The sequence below is a fragment of the Bos grunniens genome, chromosome 2 (genome assembly GCF_055505025.1).
Source record: "Bos grunniens cultivar Pamir isolate PY7600 chromosome 2, Bosgru_T2T1.0, whole genome shotgun sequence".
Lineage (NCBI taxonomy): Eukaryota > Metazoa > Chordata > Mammalia > Artiodactyla > Bovidae > Bos > Bos grunniens.
The window spans coordinates 14,005,825-14,027,167 of NC_141166.1; positions in this window are offsets into that span (position 1 = coordinate 14,005,825).

The following is a 21,343-nucleotide window of genomic DNA, read 5'->3' on the forward strand; positions in this document are numbered from 1 at the left end:
TGTTCTCAGCACATCACAAGTACAGACAATGAGCCCAATGGAGACACCTGGGCTTTGGAGCTCCCCAGACCTGACCTAAAATCCTCGGCTGAAATCTGCCACTGACCAGTCACGTGACATTCAGTTCAGTAGCTCAGTTGTGTCCAATTCTTCATGACACCATGGACAAGTATGCCAGGCTTCCCTGTCCATCACCAACTTCCAGAGCTTGCTCAAACTCATGTCCATTGAGTCAGTGATGCCATCCTACCATCTCATCCTCTGTCGTCCCCTTCTTCTCCTATCTTTAATCTTTCCCAGCATCAGGGTCTTTTCTAATGAGTTAGTTCTTCACATCAGCATCAGGTGGCCAAAGTACTGGAGCTTCAGCTTCAGTATCAGTCCTTCCAATGAATATTCAGGACTGATTTCCTTTAGGTTTGATCTCCTTGCTGTAAAAGGACTCTCAAGAGTCTTTTCTAACACCACAGTTGACAAGTATCAATTCTTCAGCACTCAGCTGTCTTTATGGTCCAACTCTCACATCCATACATGACTACTGGAAAAACCATAGCTTTGACTAGATGGACCTTTGTTGTCAAAGTAGTGTCTCTGCTTTTTAACATGTTGTCTAGGTTGCTCATAGCTTTTCTTCCAAGGAGCGAGCATCTTTTCATATCATGGCTGCAGTGATTTTGGAGCCCAAGAAAATAAAGTTTCTCACTGTTTCCATTGTCTCCTATTTGCCATGAAGTGATGGGACGGGATGCCATGATCTTAGTTTTTTGAATGTTGAGTTTTAAGCCTGCTTTTTCACTCTCCTCTTTCACTTTCATCAAGAGGCTCTTCAATTCCTCTTTGATTTCTGCCATAAGGGTGGTGTCATCTGCATATCTGAGTTTATTGATATTTTTCCCAGCAATCTTGATTCCAGCTTATGCTTCATCCAGCCCAGCATTTCACATGATGTACTCTGCATAGAAGTTAAGTAAGCAGGGTGACAATATACAGCCTTGATGTACTCCTTTCCCAATTTGGAACCAGTCCACTGTTACATGTTCAGTTCTAACTGTTACTTCTTGGCCTGCATACAGATTTCTCAGGAGGCAGATAAGATGGTCTGGTATTCCCATCTCTTGAAGAATTTTCTGCAGTCTGTTATGATCCACACAGTCAAAAGCTTTAGCATACTCAATGAAGCAGAAGTTTTTCTGAATTCTATTGCTTTTTCTATGATCCAGGAGATGTTGGCAATTTGATCTCTGGTTCCTCTGCCTTTTCTAAAACCAGCTTGAACATCTGAAAGATCTTGGTTAATGTACTGTTGAAGCCTGGCTTGGAGAATTTTGAGCATGACTTTGCTAGTGTGTGAGATGAGTGCAATTGTGTGGTAGTTTGAACATTCTCTGGCATTGCCTTTCTTTGGGATTGGAATGAAAACTGACCTTTTCCAGTCCTGTGGCCACTGCTGAGTTTCCCAAATTTCCTGGCATATTGAGTGCAGCACTCTCACAGCATCATCTTTCAGGATTTGAAATGGCTCAGCTGGAATTCCATCACCTCCACTAGCTTTATTCATAGTGATGCTTTCTAAGGCCCACTTGACTTTGCATTCCAGGATGCCTGGCTCTAGATGAGTGATCACACCATCGTGATTATCTGGATCATGAAGATCTTTTTTGTATAATTCTTCTGTGTATTCTTGCCACCTCTTCTTAATATCTTCTGCTTCTGTTAGGCCCATACCATTTCTATCCTTTATTGAGTCCATCTTTGCATGAAATGTTCCCTTAGTATCTCTAATTTTCGTGAAGAGATCTCTAGTCTTTTTCATTCTGCTGTTTCCCTCTTGAGCAGCTGCTATTTTTATTGGCCTGAGGAAAAAGAGGATGCCCAAAGGAAATGTGACCTGACCAGAGAGTTGTCACAAGCTAGGAAGAATAGGGTCTGGAGCCAAGGATCTCTGATTCCCAGACAGCACTCCACATGTTGTGTCCGCGGCTCTCTGGTAGAGGGTGACAGAGTTCTGTGTGGTATGTCCCAGAGAAGCAAGAGTCCAAGGGACCCCACAGGCTTCCAGAGAGCAGCCCCCTGAACAAGTGTCATTCAGGTAGGCCCCAGGAAGCCCAGAAGAAGTGGGTGCTCTGCAGAGAATACTGAGGTCCGGTCACAGGAGGGGAACTGGGTACCAGAATGTCACCCCTCACACTGGACACTGTGCATTGACAAGTACATTTGTATCTATGTATTCTTCTGCTGACCCAGGAAATATAGAAAAGAGTCAGACTTGGTCCTTGCCATAGAGAATTTCACCACCCCACATAGGAGGCTAACCTAAATACCAAAAGGGAACAGCACACAATCATCCTTGCTATCAACACCTCTGTTTTACCTGGATTGATGGGGTCCCAGAGAAATTAAGTGATTTGCTCATGATCACAGAGGTCAGGATGGCAGAGCAAGTCCAGACTCCAGCCTTCTGCTGCTAAGGCCCAAGCTTCTTCCTCCACCCAACCCTGCCCCTCGGGGCATGGGAGAAGAGTTAGGAAAGGAAGAGGCCAGCATGGGCTGGAGGCATCTAGGAGGGCTTCCTGGAGGATGGGGAGACCAAGCTGGCCTCTAAACGTTAATTTGGAGGAGAAGAGCATGCAGAGAGGGAGAAGCCACTCACAGCTTGCTGCTCCCAGTTCTCTAGGCCTCTGGGGCTAGGATTCTCCATGAGAAGTTTCAAGGTCTTCCTCGAGCAGATGTCCAAGAACCTCTCCCCAAGCAGGCGGTGCTGCATCCTGGGCCGTGTTGGAGGCGGCCCCCACATAAGGGTGGTGGGCGGGGTGGAGCAGGAGCTCCTGGGAACATTCACTCCGTGTCTGTCCCAGGTGATTCTGAATGGAGCGAGGGTGACAGTGACCTTGCCCGTCTGCTCTGAGAGGACAGTAGTCTCACTAGTATCTGATGAGGTCATTAGACCACTTTCCATCAGCCAAGCAGGCCCACCAGACCCGATTCCCCCAAACGTCTCATCAACCCTAGAATTGCACTGCCAGCAGCCCCTGTGATTTCCCTTGCAATTCCCCATGGGATCAGCACCCTGAGAAGGTGAGAATCCCCCCATTATGTCCACAATTGGAGAAATTAGCCTGTTTCCCCCGTGTTCTGCCTCCGAAGCCCGTGTTCACAGCACACTTCCCTATAATGAGCCTGCATAAGCCAAACACCACCACCTGGCATGATAATGCACATCAGCTGCTCTGTGGGGTAGTCTCGTCTGTGTGCAGGCAGGGCTGGAGAAGCAGGGACCATTAGGGGAGCCAGATGCCTGAGTAGTGGGGAGACACAGCCATTCTCGACACAGACAGCTTTCCAGACTGGACCCCAGACAGTGAGTCAGCGACTCTTTTAAATCTCAAATCCCCTCTCCCGCCCTCCCTTCCTTTGACAGGTATTCATGATGTCAGTTAGCAGCAGACCCCAAGATGGCACTAGGCTATAGAGATGACAGAGGCCATCATCCCCGTCTCAGGGAAAGAAGTAGAGTAACCGAGGGAGGTCCACAGTGACAATATCCCTTCATTTATGCATCACATGTGCTGTGCAGGGACCAGAGCCACAGTCCCCGCCCCACGGAGCTCACGGTCCAGAGCGGGAGGTTAATCAATCTCACAAAGAAGCACAAGGCCACACATGCAGGAGAGGTCCCACAGGGCTTGGCAGCATGTCACCAAGCGGTCTCTGCAGACTAGAACAGCTGAGCCAGGATCTGAATGATGAACAGGAGTTTCACATGAGCTCAGGGATGGGGGAGAGCATTCAGACAAAGGAACAGCATGTGCAAAGGCCCTGTGGGTGGACAGCTGCTGACCTCTGTGATTAGAGGGCAGAGATGGGGGAGGCAAGAGGCAGGCTGTGTGGGACCTCAAAGGCCCCTAAGGAATCTGGGGTTTTGTCCCAAGAATAGCAGAATCCTATTGTGTTTTAAGTGGAGTCCAAAAGCCACAGAGGGAATTGATATGACAATAGTTGTGTTTCCAGAACACTCCTGAGGCCACAGTAAGGTGCATTGTGATGGAGGGAAGTGGAGGGACAGTAAAACCTGAAGGAGGGAGTAACACCTCGGTTTAAAGGGGGTGGAACGGCTTCCCCAAAGGGGTGAGAGCGTGACAAGCATCCACATTGACATGAAAAAAAAAACCCAGTCATTTAACTCATGTTGGGCTGGTCTGCTAGAATGTGGCCCCTGTGTTAGTGAAGTCGCTCAGTCGTGTCCGACTCTTTGCAACCCCATGGACTGTAGCCTACCAGGCTCCTCTGTCCATGGGATTTTCCAGGCAAGAGTACTGGAGTGGGTTGCCATTTCCTTCTCCAGAGGATCTTCCTGACCCAGGGATCGAACCCAGGTATCCCGCATTATAGGCAGACGCTTTAACGTCTGAGCCACCAGGGAAGCCCCTGGGCCACCCCCAAATGGACCACGTTTATCTGGGTCCCACCTCCACATTATCCAGGAACCTGAACAGCTCAGCTTGGTGGTTGCAGCTGCAGGAGAAGGCTCCCAACAAGTCTGTATCAGAGAGGTCAGGCGGCCCGAAGCCTCTGGTGGCAGGAGGACTAGGGACTTTCTCCCCCAGGAAAGCAGAAGGGCTGTCTGTTGGGGTTGAGGAGAGGGCACACTAGGCTGTGACAGAGCCTAGAGGGCACCAGACCCAGCTCTGCACCAAGTGGAGGGTCTGGATTAGATCCATTCATTCACTCACTTATTCATTCTTTCTTTCAATGAATATGACCTCGGAGGTGAATCCCCTTGACATACTCGGACCTAGCATTTGTTTTTTAAGACTCAACGCAGATGTCTTCTCCTCCTGGAAGCCCTCCCTGATCTTCAGGGCCAGCCAGTCACCTTTTTGACTTTGCTTCCATCGTCCCTGGGAGTGTCCATGCATTGTCAATGCTGATGCCTATGTGGCCCCACCCCCACCCCAGGGTCCCATGGGAGCCAGACTCTGGAGGGCAGGTGGGGTCACGTCTTCATCTCCTTCTGTCATCTTCTCTCCGCACAGGAAACTCCAGGATGCTTCCCTGAGCCTGGAATAGCGCGGAACTCTTGGACAAATCTCACAAATGCCACAGAGGAGGGGGGTACTGAGGGCTCAAAGTAGAATTGGAAGCAGAGAAGAAAACTGGAAATTAGTAGGCTGTGAGAGTGAGGAAACCAGAAAAGATTCAACATTAAAAATGGTCCAACAGTAACCCAAAACATTTGCTTTACCAGGAACAAATTACCCTGCCCCCTGGTAGATCTGAGAGCTTCTGGTGCAACATTTCTCACATCTCTTGTTTCATGCTGAGCTGGTCATGTCCTAGATTCCAGGAGCCAGAGAGTGATCCTAGCACTGGGAAGAGCACAGGCTCTGACATGGGTCTGAGCGCTCCCCTCCCCTCACAGAGTCAATGCAGATGAGCTCCAAGTTGGTGCTGCTCTTCCACAGACCCCACGAAAGCAAGGCTCGGAGAGGCCACGTGCATTGCCCAGGGACACACGGCTAAGCTGGACTCTCCCAGGTTAGCCGGACTGGCTGTTCTGTCCCTTGATTCCAGGCTGCATTTCTGGCCACAGAGGCATTTCCTGCAGCCCTTGGGGTCATATCCCTGGGGGTCAGAGGGGCCTCCCAGGCCGTTCATCAGGACCCTGGCACTCGGTCCCACAAGGTCTTCCTCCTCCTGGGCCCTGACTCCTCCCTGCCCCCACGTGGGTGGGTGGATCCTGGGTGGGACCTTCCTGGCTGTGTGACTTGGCCCCATTTTACTCCACTCCTTCCTGGGCCTGCAGTCCTTCCCCTGTAAAATAACAGCCCCACCCTCCCCCACCTCCACTGGAGTGAAGTAATTTTCATGAGGTTGGGGGGCACTTGGCCAGGAATCTTCTCTCTCTGCTGGAAGTTCCTGCCCTCTCCTCCCTCCTCAGGTTCTTTCCAATCCCCCCTACCAAGGTCCCCCTACGGCCCCCACCCCCCAACGTGGCATTTGTTTCTCGTCAGTTTATTCCTTCTCAGCACATTTCACGCGACTATCTGTCTTTACTGTTGTTGCTCATTTCTTTGCTTTGACGGTTCTGCCAACTGTGTCATATCGTTTCTACCTATAAGCCCTCAGGAAGCAGACTAGCAGAGCAGAGGCCTGAGTGACCAGGGGGTGATGCCACCTCTGTGAGGTCCTACCTCCCTGCACCAGACTGGGTCTGCTCAGAGCCGAGTCTTCTGGTCCCTGATGCCCAGCCCAGGTGTTCCAGAGCAGGTGTCAACCAATGATTGGTGAATGAGTAACTGAGTGAATGAATGAACAGTGATAAAGGGTGGGGATAAGACAAAGTGATAACAGTGATAAAGGGGGGAGAGGTTGAATGGGATGGTGGGAGCACAGAGGACTGAGTGATGGAGAGTTCTGTGCCAGGTGCTATCCTCAGCACTTTAAACAGATTATCCCATCAACTGTCCCAACAACCAGGTGGGAAAGCAAGTTTATTATCCCCTTTTACAGATGGGGATACTGAGGCACAGGATATGACCTAGGTTGCCTAGTGCCATGAGTCTGGTTTATTGCAGAGCTGGGATTCAAACCCATATCTCCCAAAGGCTGCCTTCTGGGATTAGGCAGAACATCAGCTACCCTAAAAACCTCGAAGCGATTCCCTTTGGTATAAACCACCCACTGGGTCCCTGGAGAATTCTCCTTTCTCGCCATGGTCATGCCCAGTGCTCTACCACTCCACTGTGAATTCTGACCCCTCTGCCTGTGAAGTCTTAGACGCTCAGGAGGAGTCCTCAAATCAGGCAGATGGGAGGCGGGCCTTGAGAGACCAGTGTGGTTACGGAAAGGGGGTGCATTGGGGCTCCCAGGCACCGGAGCTCCTGGGCCCTGCCTGCCCTGGGCGTGGAGTGATACATGTGGAGACCTCAGAATGCCTACGAAGACAGTTACAAACAAGGACCTTGCAGAGGCAACATTAGGTTCTGGGGTAGCTTAAAAGGAAGGGCCAGGAATGAGGCTTCCTGACTGCCTCCAGGACCCTGGGCTTCAAGAGTCACCTCTCTTCTCAGCTGCTGCGAAGGCTGACCCATCCACCCAGGTAGGTGATGGCAAGCCCCATGCTTGCAGCAGCTCAGCCTGGGTTAGGATCCTGGCTTTGCCCTTTTCCAGCTGTGTGAACTTGGGAAAGGTCCCCTCCAACCTGCCTTTTGTACTCTGGGCTCTTTTGATCCTCTCTGGCTTCCAGGCCTTTGCATTGCTGCTCCCTCTGCCTGGAACACTCTTCCAACTCTTCTTCACCTGGCTAACAGGTCTGCATCTGCAACTTCAGTTCACTACACCCTCCAGATTCTGCCTGGAAGCCCCCCATCCTATCCCTCTTGCCATCATGTGCTCCTCCTTTTGGCTTCTAAGCGCAAGGACTGACTGCTTCCAGGTCACTGTCACATTCCCCACACCCAGGATGTGTCCCAAGCTTGGAGATGCCCAGTAAATGGTGGACAATCCCAGGCATGAGTGAGCAGCCCTCTGTGTTCCACCTCCTCCCTAGCCAGGTGACTATAACTATGCTGAGAGATAATCCAGGTGAAGAGCTGGACCACAAGAGCCTCTCAGCATGTGTCACTTCCACCCTATTTGTGCTCTTACAGCAGGAAAGATGGAAAAATCCATCGACTCTGGCTGAACTGAATTGCACCCAGCTGCAGACTCTGAATGGCGGTACAGGTTGGTTTGTGTGGAATCCCTGTGATCTCGGGGTGGACAACGGTCAGAGATTGTCCTGCAGCCCAATCATCAGAAGGCCAGGGGAAGTGGGGGATGATTCCCCTCCCTCTTCACAGAGACACTTCCAGGATAATGGAGACTCTTCATCAGGCAGCGTTTATAGCACACCATTCACAGAAGCAGCAGCAGTTGCATCTTTAACCTTTGGACCTCTCAGAGTCTCAGCACTGATCTCAATTAACGTATGTCTGGGCATTTTTCTCCTATCTTTCCACTCCTATTAAATGCTCAGGAACTGGTATAGTGAGAGCTGAGGGGCTGACACACAGGGAAAACTCATTTTAAGAGGATTTGATCAAGCTCCATCTGAGCAGAGCCACGTGGGTGGGCGCATTGGGCGGGGCAGACCCAGGCTGGGCAGTGGAGGTGGGCTCGCTAGGGGGAAGGGAGGGAGCTGAGCTGAAGGAGGTGAGGATGGAGGCCGGGCAGCTCTGGCAGGGGATGCCCACCAGGGTGGGCTTCTTTAGGTCTGCAAGCTTAGGACAGGACTTGGGGAAGGGAGATGACAAACACCCTTAAACCAGGCTTTCCCGGTGGCTCAGCGGTAAAGAATCTGCCCGCAATCCAGGAGACACAGGAGACGTGGGTGTGATCCCTGGGTCTGGAAGATAACCCTGAGAAGGACACGCAACTCACTCCAGTGTTCTTGCCTGAAAAACCCAATGGACAGAGGAGCCTGGCCGGCTGCAGTCCATGGGGTCGCAGAGTCAGGCACAATTGAAGTGACTGAGCACACACGCACCCTTAATTCAGGTCAGGAGAGGCATCTGTGCTTTAGAGGACACACCACCACCTCCCACCCCCACCCCCACCCCACCCCCTCTTTAACCTCACTCTGGGTGCATTTAGTCACTCAGTCGTGTCTGACTCTTTGCGGCCCCATGGACTGTAGCTCACTAGGCTCCTTCTGTCCATGGACTGTTCCAGGCAAGAATACTGGAGCTGGTCACCATTTCCTACTGTAGGGGATCTTCCTGACCCAGGGATCAAACCTGTGTCTCCAGTATCTCCTGCATTGGCAGGCGGCATCTTTGCCACTGTGCCACCTGGGAACCCCAGAATTCTCTGCTCAAATGGCCCTGAGCTCCAGGAGCCTGCCTGCCTCTCTTGCCTGGGTCTGGGTTGCTGACGTGACCAGCAGAGTGAAACTACCCCAGAGAGTGGAGACACCCAGGCCAGAAGGGCCCCTGAGAGTCCACACCCAGCCACGCCTCTCTACGGTTTTCCCTCTGCCCCTCCACCCGCACCTCCAGCCTGTTTACACAGGTTGGTTGTGTGTGGACCAATTTGGGGAGTTGCTGGGTGGGGCTGGGGAGCCAGAGCCCCTGGCCACAAGTCCTCTTGCAGGCAGCAGTGCAAATTCCATCATTTTCCAGATGCGACCTGCGAACGAGAAAGATGAGAGAAGCAACTCTGCTCCACGCCGAGTCCCATCCTGTGAATGTTGACTGAGGTGGCCATGACCGTGGTCACTTTGGTGCTGGTGGGGTCATCATCAGGAGACTTGACTCATCAGGACATTGCATGCCAAAGGAGCCCCAGGGAGCAGCCCCCAGGTAAGAGTGTCCAAACACATTTCCCCTCAAGCCCCTGATGAGCCCTCTCTCACCACCTGGGTCAGGTCCCAGCTGAGCCTCCCAGGCCTTCAGTTCAGAATAGAGGGGTCTTCTATAGGTGCTCTGGAACCCCTGTGCCCAAGGCTCTCCTGCGCCATCAAGGGCAGAGACTTTCTTTTTGTTGTCACAACAGGTCTGGCCGTGGGCCCCAGTAACTCAGTACCAATGCAAAGGCATCAGTTACAGGGTCACTGGGGTCAGAGAGCCATAGGATAAAATTCCAGGTCCTTCCCAAGGCTGTTTCCCCACCTGTGAAGCATCAGCGGCAACAGCAATGCCCTAGGACCGGGGAAGGTGAAATGAGACCATAGGGAAAGTGCCTGCTCCGAGGTGACCCAAGTCCGAGCTGCTACAGTGAACTTCTCCTGGCCCCATGACCCCTAAACAAGTTGTCTCACCTCTAAGCCTCAGTTTCCGCATCCCTAAAGTGACGAAAGTAATACACTTTTCCTCTTAGTTTCTTTATAAGGATGAAAGAGGATGTCACACTGCCCTGGTTCCTACGTCACCTGGAACTCCCCAGAGACACTGACTCCCCACTTTCTTAGGTCCCCTGGGGAGTCCACCCTCAGGCCCACAATCCCCGGGAGGATTGCTCTGAGCTAGGGGTGGAGGGAGGAGGCAAAACCAAAGGGTCTCCTTGCCCCTGATTCAGAGCAGATCAGGGGGCCCCCACACTGGAGTTGGCTCAATGCTTTGCTAACTTCTCATAAAGACAGACGGGGGAGCCTGGTGGGCTGCCGTCTATGGGGTCGCACAGAGTTGGACACGACTGAAGTGACTTAGCATAGCATTAGCATAAAGACAGACAATATGTCATAGAAATACTGGTGTCATCTCTAATTTCTCCGACATCATTTTAAATGCAGTCTGTACCCAAAGGTTCCAGGTGTTTAGAGAAACAACCAACAAAATGGCTCCGGCACATATGGAATCATATTCTCCCTGGAGCCCTGTGAGGGCTGTGAATGCTTGTGTTAAAACCTAGACCATCTCAGTTGTATACAAGAAAGGAGCAGTCCCACAGTGGGGCAGCTTGATGGGCCTCAGCAGGCCACGGCCAGGGTTTTGGTTAGACCCAGGGCCTGGCCTGGCAGGGGCATACATCACAGGGTTAAAATCACAAACCCCTCAGCTGGTCCTGGGGATGTGAGTCAGCTGATGTGGGCCAGAGCCCCAAGGTCAGCAAAGATAGCAAGTGGGATCCCCCAACATGAGGCTGACAAAAGGGGCCAGCTTTGCCTGACACTTGGGAAGGGCTGAACACTATCCTATGATTTTTAAACGTATTTATTCATTTAATCTAGCCCTTGAAACAGAGATTCTGTTGTTGTCCACAGCTAGCAGAAAAAGAAACTGGGGTGAGAAACATTAAGTAACTTGTTCAATGTCCTACAGTTGCTGATGACAGAGCTCAGATTCGAACCCTGGGCATCTGGCTTCAGACCTGCACTAAAGCCCTGTCATAAAGCCCAGAATTCCTAGCCCAGTACAGAAGCTATCCCATAACATGGCTCCTACCAACATATATAGGTTAGCTTTTGCTGCAAAACCAACTACTCCATAATGAACTGCCTTAAAACAGCATTGGACTTGTAAACAGTGGCCATGTTTAACCTCATGGGGATAGAGGTTATACATGGGCTCAGCATCATGGATCTCCCCTTATCAAGACTGATCTTGCCAATGCTGTTACTAAGAAACTAATCCACCAACAACAGAGACATACATTGACTCCCCAGTAGGGGACCATTCCCTGCAGGGACCTGCCAGCCACCTGGTGACAGGTCCTCTCCACCAGGGACTGGGGCTAGGCTTACACAGAAGCAGCAGTATTGGCAGGAGCAGGAGCAAGAACACAGCAACCAGAACCAGGAAGAGCAGGCCCTTCCCTCCTGTAGCGTACTTCCAGTGCCCTCTAATGATAAAGCTCGGCAATGTGCTCACTGCAAAGAATAAATGCTTCAAGAGTCCCGTTCATCGCTGCAGACCAGGTACTGAAGGGTGAGCGTTGAAGTAAGCAGCAACAGACTGATAGCTGGTGGTACCACCAGCTTCTGTATTCTTCTGCACACATTTGGACTCCATATACAACCAACCACTCTCTGTTCTTACTTGACAAAATACAGCTATGTTTTGGGAAGTGAAAAAATGCTCATCCTTTCTCACATTGGGAAGATACATAGTCCCAATGGCCACTGTGTAACAGCATCACTGAATATAGTAATTGCTGCTGAAATTTAGTTATGGTTTCACTGAACATAACTAAAGACTAAGTTGTAAAATTAACCTTGAGCAACTCGTATATAAAATAAAAATGGGAAGAAGGAAAGCAGGGAAGAAAATGCTTGGTATATACAAATAAACACAGAAATAAAACGAACAAGGAGGATTCCCTTGTGACTCAGATGATAAAGAATCCGCCTGCAATGCGGGAGACCTGGGTTTGATCCCTGGGTTGGGAAGACCCCCTGGAGAAGGGAAAGGCTACCCACTCCAGTATCCTGGCCTGGAGAATTCCATGGACTATATATAGTCCATGGGATCACAAAGAGTCAGACATGACTGAGCGACTTTCACTTCACTTCACTTCATGCTTCCATTGCCTTCAGTCAAAATCTCTGGTGATCAGAACTCCTTACCTGGTAGTGTGTCCCAAACATTAATCTCTGAAGGATCTGAGTCTTCATTTATCTCAGCCTTTTTGATTTTCCATTAAGCTTCACTATGGAGCATGGAAGTACCAAGAGGTAATCCACAGAATCCCTTGGGTTCAGACACAGTCCTCTTTGCCTCCATTATGTAGTAGCCACCCAAGTCCCTCTTGGTAACTAGAATAAATAAAGCATCCCAGATAGCTAGATTAAGCTTCTCTTGGCCTATTGGTTAAGTGCATAGGAGTCCAAAATGGCCAGGTGCAATCTCATCTTCTTTTTTTTTAAAGATATTTTTTGACGTGGACCATTTTAAAGTCTTTAATTGAACTTGTTTCAACACTGATTATGTTTTAGGTTTCAGTTTTTTGGCTGAGATGCATATGAGATCTTAGCTCCCTGACCTGGGATTGAACTCACACCCCCTGCATTGGAAGACGAACTCTTAACCACTGGGCTTCCACAGAAGTCCCTAAAGTTTCATCTTCTGATTCAGCAGAACCATCTTATTCTTTGTCCCCCTTTGTCTCACTTGAAGACAAAGCTCCTCAAACCAGAAGAGCTCAGAGTTTCCAGGACAGGGAGCAAAATCTCTGTGAGTGACTTACTAGGTGAAGCGGTGATAGAAGCCACCCCCACCTCCACCCATTGTCCCCTGAACCCAGGTGTCCTGGCTGCAAGGAAGCCAACATCTGATAATGGTCCTGGATTCAAAGCATACTCTGCACCTTTAAGAGAACCCACCTTTCCAGGGCATTTTCTCCTGATTGGCTCCACAACGGAGCCTTCAGTAGCCATTCCACCTTTCAAATAGGCCAGCCACTTCCGAGTACATCATGAGAAATGCCAGGCTGGACAAAGCACAAGCTGGAATCAAGATAGCCAGGAGAAATATCAATAACCTCAGATATGCAGATGACACCACCGTTACGGCAGAAAGCAAAGAATAACTAAAGAGCCTCTTGATGAAAGTGAAAGAGGGGAGTGAAAAACTTGGCTGGAAACTCAACAGTCAGAAAACTAAGATCACTGAATCTGGTCCCATCACTTCATGGCAAATAGATGGGGAAACAGTGGAAACAGTGACAGACTTTATTTTCTTGGGCTTAAAAATCACTGCAGATGGTGGCTGCAGCCATGATATTAAGACACTTGCTCCTTGGAAGAAAAGCTATGACAAACCTAGACAGCATGCTAAAAAGCAGAGACATTACTTTGCCAACAAAGTTCCATCTAGTCAAAGTTATGATTTTTCCAGTAGTCATATAGATGTGAGAGTTGGACTATAAAGAAGGCTGAGTGCTGAAGAATTGATGCTTTTGAACTGTGGAGTTGGAGAAGACCCTTGAGAGTTCCTTGGACTGTAAGGAGATCAAACCAGTCAATCCTAAAGGAAATCAGTCCTGAATATTCATTGGAAGGGCTGATGCTGAAGCTGAAACTCCAATACTTCGGCCACCTGATGCAAAGAACTGAGTCACTGGAAAAGACCATGATGCTGGCAAAGATTGAAGGCCAGAGGAAAAGGGAATGACAGCAGATGAGATGGTTGGATGGCATCACCAACTCGATGGACATGAGTTTGAGCAAGCGCCAGGAGTTGGTGATGGACAGGAAAGCCTGGCATGCTGCCATCCATGGGGTTGCAGAGTTGGACACATATGAGCGACTAAACTGAACTGAGCCACTTTCAAGTGTGTGGACATGAGCTGATGGTTGTGTTTTCCTTGCTGGGTCGTGAGTTCCCTGATCAAAAGTGGTGCCATGAGGAAAGCATGGTGGTGGATAAGGCATTCTGAAGTTCATAGATGATGATGACAGAAGAGGAATTATGGGCAGAAAACACAAATCCAGATCCAGAATATGTGTCTATTATCGTGAGGATGAGTTTCTATCTCCTCAACACAGACACCATGCAATCCAGTTCCCAGGATCTCAAGACACATAGGATACCCTCTAGTGCCTGCCCAGCAACCTCTGCTCACCCGAACCCCATAGGGCTCTTCTTTCTTGTTTGTAAACTGTGGTGAACAACCCAGTGGACTTCTCTGCCATCCAGGGGCTGCAAGCAGATATTCTCCATTGATGTCTGGAAGCCCAGCTTTGCAAAGGGGGGCCCAACTTTACAAAGGGGACCGCCTTCCAAGAGTTTCCTTCCTTGGATACTCTCTCTCAGCCCTGGTGAACTCTTTGGAGTTCTCTTAAGTCTATAATCAGTTTACTCTGACTGAGGCCCATGGTAAGAAAGGCAATTAGTTCCCCGAAATGAGACCTACATTTGGGGGAAAGAAGAGGAAACCGGCTTGCCACTGAAGCAAGTCAAGTGGCTAAAAATGCTGAGAACAGTTAGCGTGCTGGGAAGGGTTTGGGAAGAAACATGTCATCCCCCTGTTGGGTACTGTGTTCTAAAAAGTGCCATTAGATGGGGCTGATGGACTGTCCCACTGGGAGCCCACATATGTCAAGAAGAAGAAGCTCCAGTTGTGAGCAGAGCTTTGAAGGCAGGATGACCCAGCTCCAAGGAGCCCCTTGGCCCAGGCAGAGACTGGCACTATGGAAAGAGTTGGGGGCAGCAGCAAGAGATCATGGATATGACCATAGGGCAGAGGCAGGACCTTTGGGACTATTTAGGGTTCATACGCCTTCAACTCTGTGATCAGAACCAATGACCAGGTTGGTCCCTTAAAGAATAACTGGCTTCCAGCTGTGACCATCTTATAGATGAGAACACAGAGGCCCAGAGAGGAAACAATTGGCCAAAGACCACAATAAATTGTAACTCGAGGAAAGATAATTTTAACTCCGGCACAGATACAGATAAAAACAAAGGAAAAAGTTTCTAAAACTTAAAGGAAGACGAGAAGGACCACAATTTCCAAGACAGAGATGGGGAAACTGAGAACCAATTGCCTGAGGTGTTAGCAGTGATGAAAAGTCTCCATAACTTTGTAAATGGTATGTCTTCAGCTTAGAAAACTCTGCAATTACAGAGCCTGAGGGAATAAAACAGGGAAAGTGCTTCAATTAATTGACTCTGTTGCACAGGCAGTGAGGCAAAAATCAGACACAAACCAAAGAAAGCACAACCATGGTTACCCAACGGTCACCCAGCCCAAGGCACGAAGGCCTTAGAAAGACCCCACCTCCGCAGCTCACTGGCTCTGACACTGACTGCCCTTAGCAAACTCCCTGGAATTCCTGCCCAGATTTCTCCCATCCGCTCCCACAAGCCAGGATACTACGCTCCAGGCAGAGAAAAGAGACTTCAGGGCTCCTCACTCCTCCTCTGGCCTCATCATCTCACTTGAGAACAGTCCAGCCACACCCTGGTATTCCTATTTCGGGCTGATTTTTTCTTGTTTACCCTCCACTCTGCCTTTGACATTTGATCCTGTCTTTCTCAGTATCAACACCCTCCAACACACACTGAGAAGCAGTAAAGACAGTCATAAAGGGCAGAGCTCTTAAGTCACACAGACCTAGGTAAGAATCCCAGCTTTACCATTTCCTGAGTCATGATGGACTGGCTTCTTAAACTCTCTAAACGTGAGTTTCCCTAATGTTTGGTCTATGAAATAAGCACATTACACAGTTATCCATTTTAGCCAGGAATCTTCAGCTACAAAGGACAGATATCCAGCTCATCCTCACCCACTGCAGATGGGCCTCTTCTAAATTCTATATAGTGGGTGTGGGTGGAGGGAGCAGCACGTATGTCAAAGATAGCTCCAGGCTTATATAAACCCAGCCAGTGATCCCAGGACAAAGGGAGTCCTTTCCCTGCCCATCATCCATTTGCCAAGCCCTAGGGACAAATTCTTACTGGCCAGATATGATCCATGTGCCTACTTCTATACTAGTCACTATGGTCATTGGGATGATAGTCACTTCCGGGTTATACACTTAGTGTTGTGGTCAGTTACAAGTCCCTCTAAGAACACAGAGACTGGGAAAGGGGCAAACAGGAAGAATAAGGGTACTGCTGAATAGTGGAAGAAAATCAGGAGTGTCCTCAGGCAGAAATATGCAGCAGAGAACCACTGAATGCCTCCTGGAATTACGGTGGAGAAATAAAAAATGTGAGACATTTCTGTCCATGGTTAGTTCAGTTCAGTTCAGTCCAGTCACTCAGTCGTGTTTAACTCTTTGCGACCCCATGGACTGCAGCACACCAGGCCTCCCTGTCCATCACCAACTCCCAGAGTTTACCCAAACTCATGTCCATTGAGTCAGTGATGCCATCCAACCATCTCGTCTTCTGTCGTTCCCTTCTCCTCCCACCTTCAATCTTTCCCAGCATCTGGGTCTTTTCAAATGAGTCAGCTCTTTGCATGAGGTGGCCAAAGTATTGGAGTTTCAGCTTCAACATCAGTCCTTCTAATGAACACCCAGGACTGATCTCCTTTAGGATGGACTGGTTGGATCTCCTTTCAGTCCAAGGCACTCTCAAGACCACAGTTCAAAAGCATCAATTCTTCAGTGCTCAGCTTTCTTTATAGTCCAACTCTCACATTCATACATGCCTACTGGAAAAACCATAGCCTTGACTAGATGGACCTTTGTTGGTTGTTGGCAAAGTAATGTCTCTACTTTAATATGCTGTCTAGGTTGGTCATAACTTTTCTTCCAAGGAGTAAGCATCTTTTAATTTCAAGGCTGCAGTCACCATCTGCAGTGATTTTGGAGCCCCAAAAAATAAAGTCAGTCACTGTTTCCACTGTTTCCCCACCTATTTCCCATGAAGTGATGGGACCAGATGCCATGATATTAGTTTTCTGAATGTTGAGCTTTAAGCCAACTTTTTCACTCTTCTCTTTCACTTTCATCAAGAGGCTTTTCGGTTCCTCTTCACTTTCTGCCATAACAGTGGTGTTATCTGCATATCTGAGGTTATTGCTATTTCTCCCAACAATCTTGATTCCAGCTTGTGCTTCATCCAGCCTAGCATTTCTCATGATGTATTCTGCATATAAGTTAAATAAGCAGGGTGACAATATACAGCCTTGACATACTCCTTTCCCTATTTGGAACCAGTCTGTTGTTCCATGTCCAGTTCTAATTGTTGCTTCCTGACCTGCATACAGATTTCTCAAGAGGCAGGTCTGGTGGTCTGGTATTCCCATCTCTTTAAGAATTTTCCACAGTTTGTGGTGATCCACACAGTCAAAGGCTTGTCTCAGTAAATTTTAACTCTCAGAATGATTGCTGCTACTTTCAAGGTAAATCCAGAAGACTTCCACTTCCCATTACAATGGAGTAACAGGGGCTAAACTTACCTGCGTATCTTAAATAACTTGTAATTCAGGTAAAATATATGATACGACAGGTTACAGATATGGAGAATAGGCAGCACAGGAAAGTGATCCTTGAAATAAGGAAAACAAAGGAGGTGAGCACTACAGTTTCCCTGCCTGTCTGGACAGTGTTTTCAGGCCCAGCATAGGAAAGGGGGCTCAAGCAGAGCCCGGAAGTCTCCCTGGGCAGAGGAGACAGTTGAGGACTCTATAGGTTGAGAGGGCTAGTATTTATAGGAAAGAGAGGAGAGAGCTACAGAGAGAGAGACAGAGAACTTCAGAGGGTCCCCTTGAGGTTTTAGCAGATCAGCACACGCATGTGAGTAAACTATCCAAGACTATGGTGAAGAAAAACAATGGAAAGCAACCGGTAGAACAATTCACCTGGAGTACTTCTAGCCAACCAAAGCCATAGAACTTCATGAAACGCAGAGGAATGAGGCTGAGTATTCAGAGGATATTACCTAGTAGTTGAGGTAAATTAGCCCTGGGTTGAAGGTTGATCTGTTCCTGGGCAAAAAAAAAAAAGACTAAATAAATAAATAAATAAAGTCTCACAAAATCAAAGTATTTTCAAGCAATTTGACTGCAACCAAGAAAAAAAGATCAAAAATATTTAACTTATTCCATACAAGATATTTTTCAATGCCCAAATAAAACTCGTGGTGGTGGTTTAGTTGCTACATCAGTCCAACTATTTTATAACCCCAAGGATTGTAGCCCACCAGGCTCCTCTGTATATGGGATTTCCCAGGCAAGAATACTGGAGTGAGTTCCCATTTCCTTCTCCAGAGAATCTTCTTAATCCAGGGATTGAAATCGTGTCTCCTGAATTGGCAGGTGGATTCTTTACCACTAAGCCACCAGAGTAGCCCAAACAGCCTCAGTAGAGTCCCCCAAAAGGGATGATTGTGAAAAATACATCTGAATAAATATTGAGCAATTTTTTCCAAACTGGATTTTAAAAAATCCACAAATGCACAAATTCAAGAATCTCAACAAAGTGAAGCACAAAAAGCATGAAGAAAACTATTCCAAGTCACATTGTGATCAAATTATTTAAAATCAGTGATAAACATCTAAACAGCAGCCAAAGAAAAAAGACACCATACACAGGAATAAGGATGCCAAAAACAGCAGACTTTTCCACAGAAATACTATAGGCCAGAAGTAAATGGAACAACACGGTTCATCAACACTCAGGCTGAGATTCTACCCCAGAAGGCTATGCTCAATAATACACTCTTTAAATTACTCTCCAATACCATCTCCCATTACAGAGCTAGCCAATTTATTATCCTGCATAAAAATGTTTTAAAAACCCACCTCCACGCCTATGCATTTACTGATATCTGCCTGGTGTTCTCTGCTGCAAATTCCACATGGCTAGGTCCTTCCCACCATCTAGGCCCCTACCCAAGTGTCACTTCATCCTATTGAGCTTTTATATAGCCCCACTCGCCCACAGTCCCAGGCCCTCTTCTTGCACTTATTTCCTCATGCACATCATCACGTCTGAAATCAATCTGCTATTGTTGACTCATTTATTAGCTACCCCCACTTCTGGAGTGTCCCAGCAAGATGAGACCCTTGCCTGTATTTTTTCATGATCGTGTGTTTTGGTCACTGGAGTACTCCTTGACACAGAGCAAGTACAAGATATCTATTAGCTGGATGAACAAATGAGTAAAATAATAAATGAATGAATTTGTGTATCCCCAAACCTATCATACTACCTAGCACATAATGCTTTCCAACCAATGCTAATTAAATGCACAAATGGACAGGTGTTGCAAGTGTAAATACCTCAGAACTTATCATAAATCAGGTATGAAGTCAATTTTTGGTTTGTCCATGAAACAAGTTTTGCTGAGCTATTTGAAAGAGTCATTCAGATGGTTAAGGAGATGTTTCTCCTGTTTAAAGGAGTGTGTTATTTTCTAGATATTGCCATTCATAAATTCTCTGGCCTGAGAGGAACTTCAGGGGTCACCTAAGACCACAGTCTCTTTTAACAGGTGAGAAAACAGACTAAGAGTGAAGGAAAAAACTCATTCAAGATCATACATTGAGTCACAAACAGATCCAGACAAGAAGTTAGCTCTCCTGATTTCTTTATAATTATTTCTGAAGCAGTCAGGAGATGCTCTTATAATATGCTTGTGGGCACATAAATAAGCACAAGTGTTTTTCAAGGCATTCTAATTACAACAATAAAAACAATTTAAGAAACAATAGTAGGAAAGCTTTAATTCTCATGACAATCCTAGGAGGTGGATACCATTATTATCCCCGCTTTAAATATGAGGAAACTGAAGCCCAGGGAAGTGAAGTACTTTTTCCCATGCTTAAATAGGCTACAAATGGCAGAGTCAAGGTTTAAACCCAGGCATTCTGGCAAGGTGTATCCAAAGTTTTTGATTTGGTAGATCCACTTCTAGGGCATTCTGCTTAGAAAAGAATTATGATGCAGAGAACAACACATTTAAAACTGCCTGACACTGTGTTTCTAAGAACACAGACCTATTCTTCTGACACAGACCAGAAATGATATGTCTCCACCAACCAAGAGCTATCTGCTCCTGGTCAGCTGATACGCGTGCTGTTAGTGTGGTTTGCCACCTGCTCTGAGATAAAGCATTCCAAGATGCAGCATCTTGTCTTTCTCGGGGTCAGGACCAAAGACCTTTCTCCTTGGCCTCAGCGCTGACACCCCCCCAGCATGCGACCTCAGGATAACATGATGCTCTGAGCACTTTGCTCAACCCCAGCCTGGCACCTCTGTGCATCATTCATTCATTATAAGATTCTCACTATTTGTGGAAAATTGACACACAGATGGAGAAGAAAGAAAGAGTGGGGTGGGGGCACATTTCTTCAGGCTAAAATGATCTGTTTTGTAGGCAGGAGATGGATGACAAAAGGAGAGCTGGGCGGAAGTGGCAAAAAGGCTTATAAGGAAATGTGGCAGTCTTGGTGCTTAATGGGGGAATGCCAGACATGAAGACACAGAAGCAAACCGCCTGTCTCCTCCTCACTGCAACAGGGATGTGTATCAGGAATCCTGTAAACACTTCCCAGCAGGAGAGGCTTCTCTCCAAAGCTGGTTCCTTATTTCAAGACATTAAGGAGGCTCCTAATATGAGTTCCCTAACATTTCTCCATTCTGTGCTTTCCACTGAATAATACATTTCTCTTATACATGTACTTTTTTCCCTTTTCCTACCACTTTAAATGTCAAGTGTCTCTTCTCTAGAAGCACTGAACTGAGATAAAGATGATTAGGGGATATTTTTGTCTCATTTAAAGATAACCTGGAGCAAATGGGAGTAAATGGACCTACTTGGAGGTTTCACCTCAGTGCACTTCTTCCTGGTTCCTGCCCTCCTGCTCTCACCTTCCTACTGCCGCAAAGGCTGCTGTGGGAGCTCCCAGCATGGGGAGGGTTAATGCACCCTCCAGGGCCTGCCTTCCAGATATTGAGTTCCCACATTAACTCTGATCAGAAGCAAGTTACCATGAAAAGCGCTGATTTCCTGGAAAACTGAAGTGAGGAGCCTGGTGGGCAAAGTGTGGAAGCCCTTCCTGCTCTGGAATGAGACTCCAGTCACAGCTCCTCTGTCACTGTGGCTGTCAGGGTGTGCTCTGGCAGCACCTTGGAAGCCACCCACGGCCCCTTTACCCAATTGAGAAGACACCACACTTTGAGTGGGTCAGCAACGGGATGTAAAAATCAGCTGACAGGAGCTCAATAGGAACTTATTAACTTTTAATGCAGAGAAGCCAAGGCTGCTTAAATATTTAAAAGTACAATTCATCACTTGAAAAACCAATGAGGGCTGCAGAGAGATGCTGGTCTTCTGGGATCTTCATTACCAGGATTTTATCTATCATAGCCTCTTACACTAAGCACTGATTCATAATAACACTTCTCATTTACTGAACATATATTATACACCAAGCACTATGTGATGAATTTTATATACATGATGCC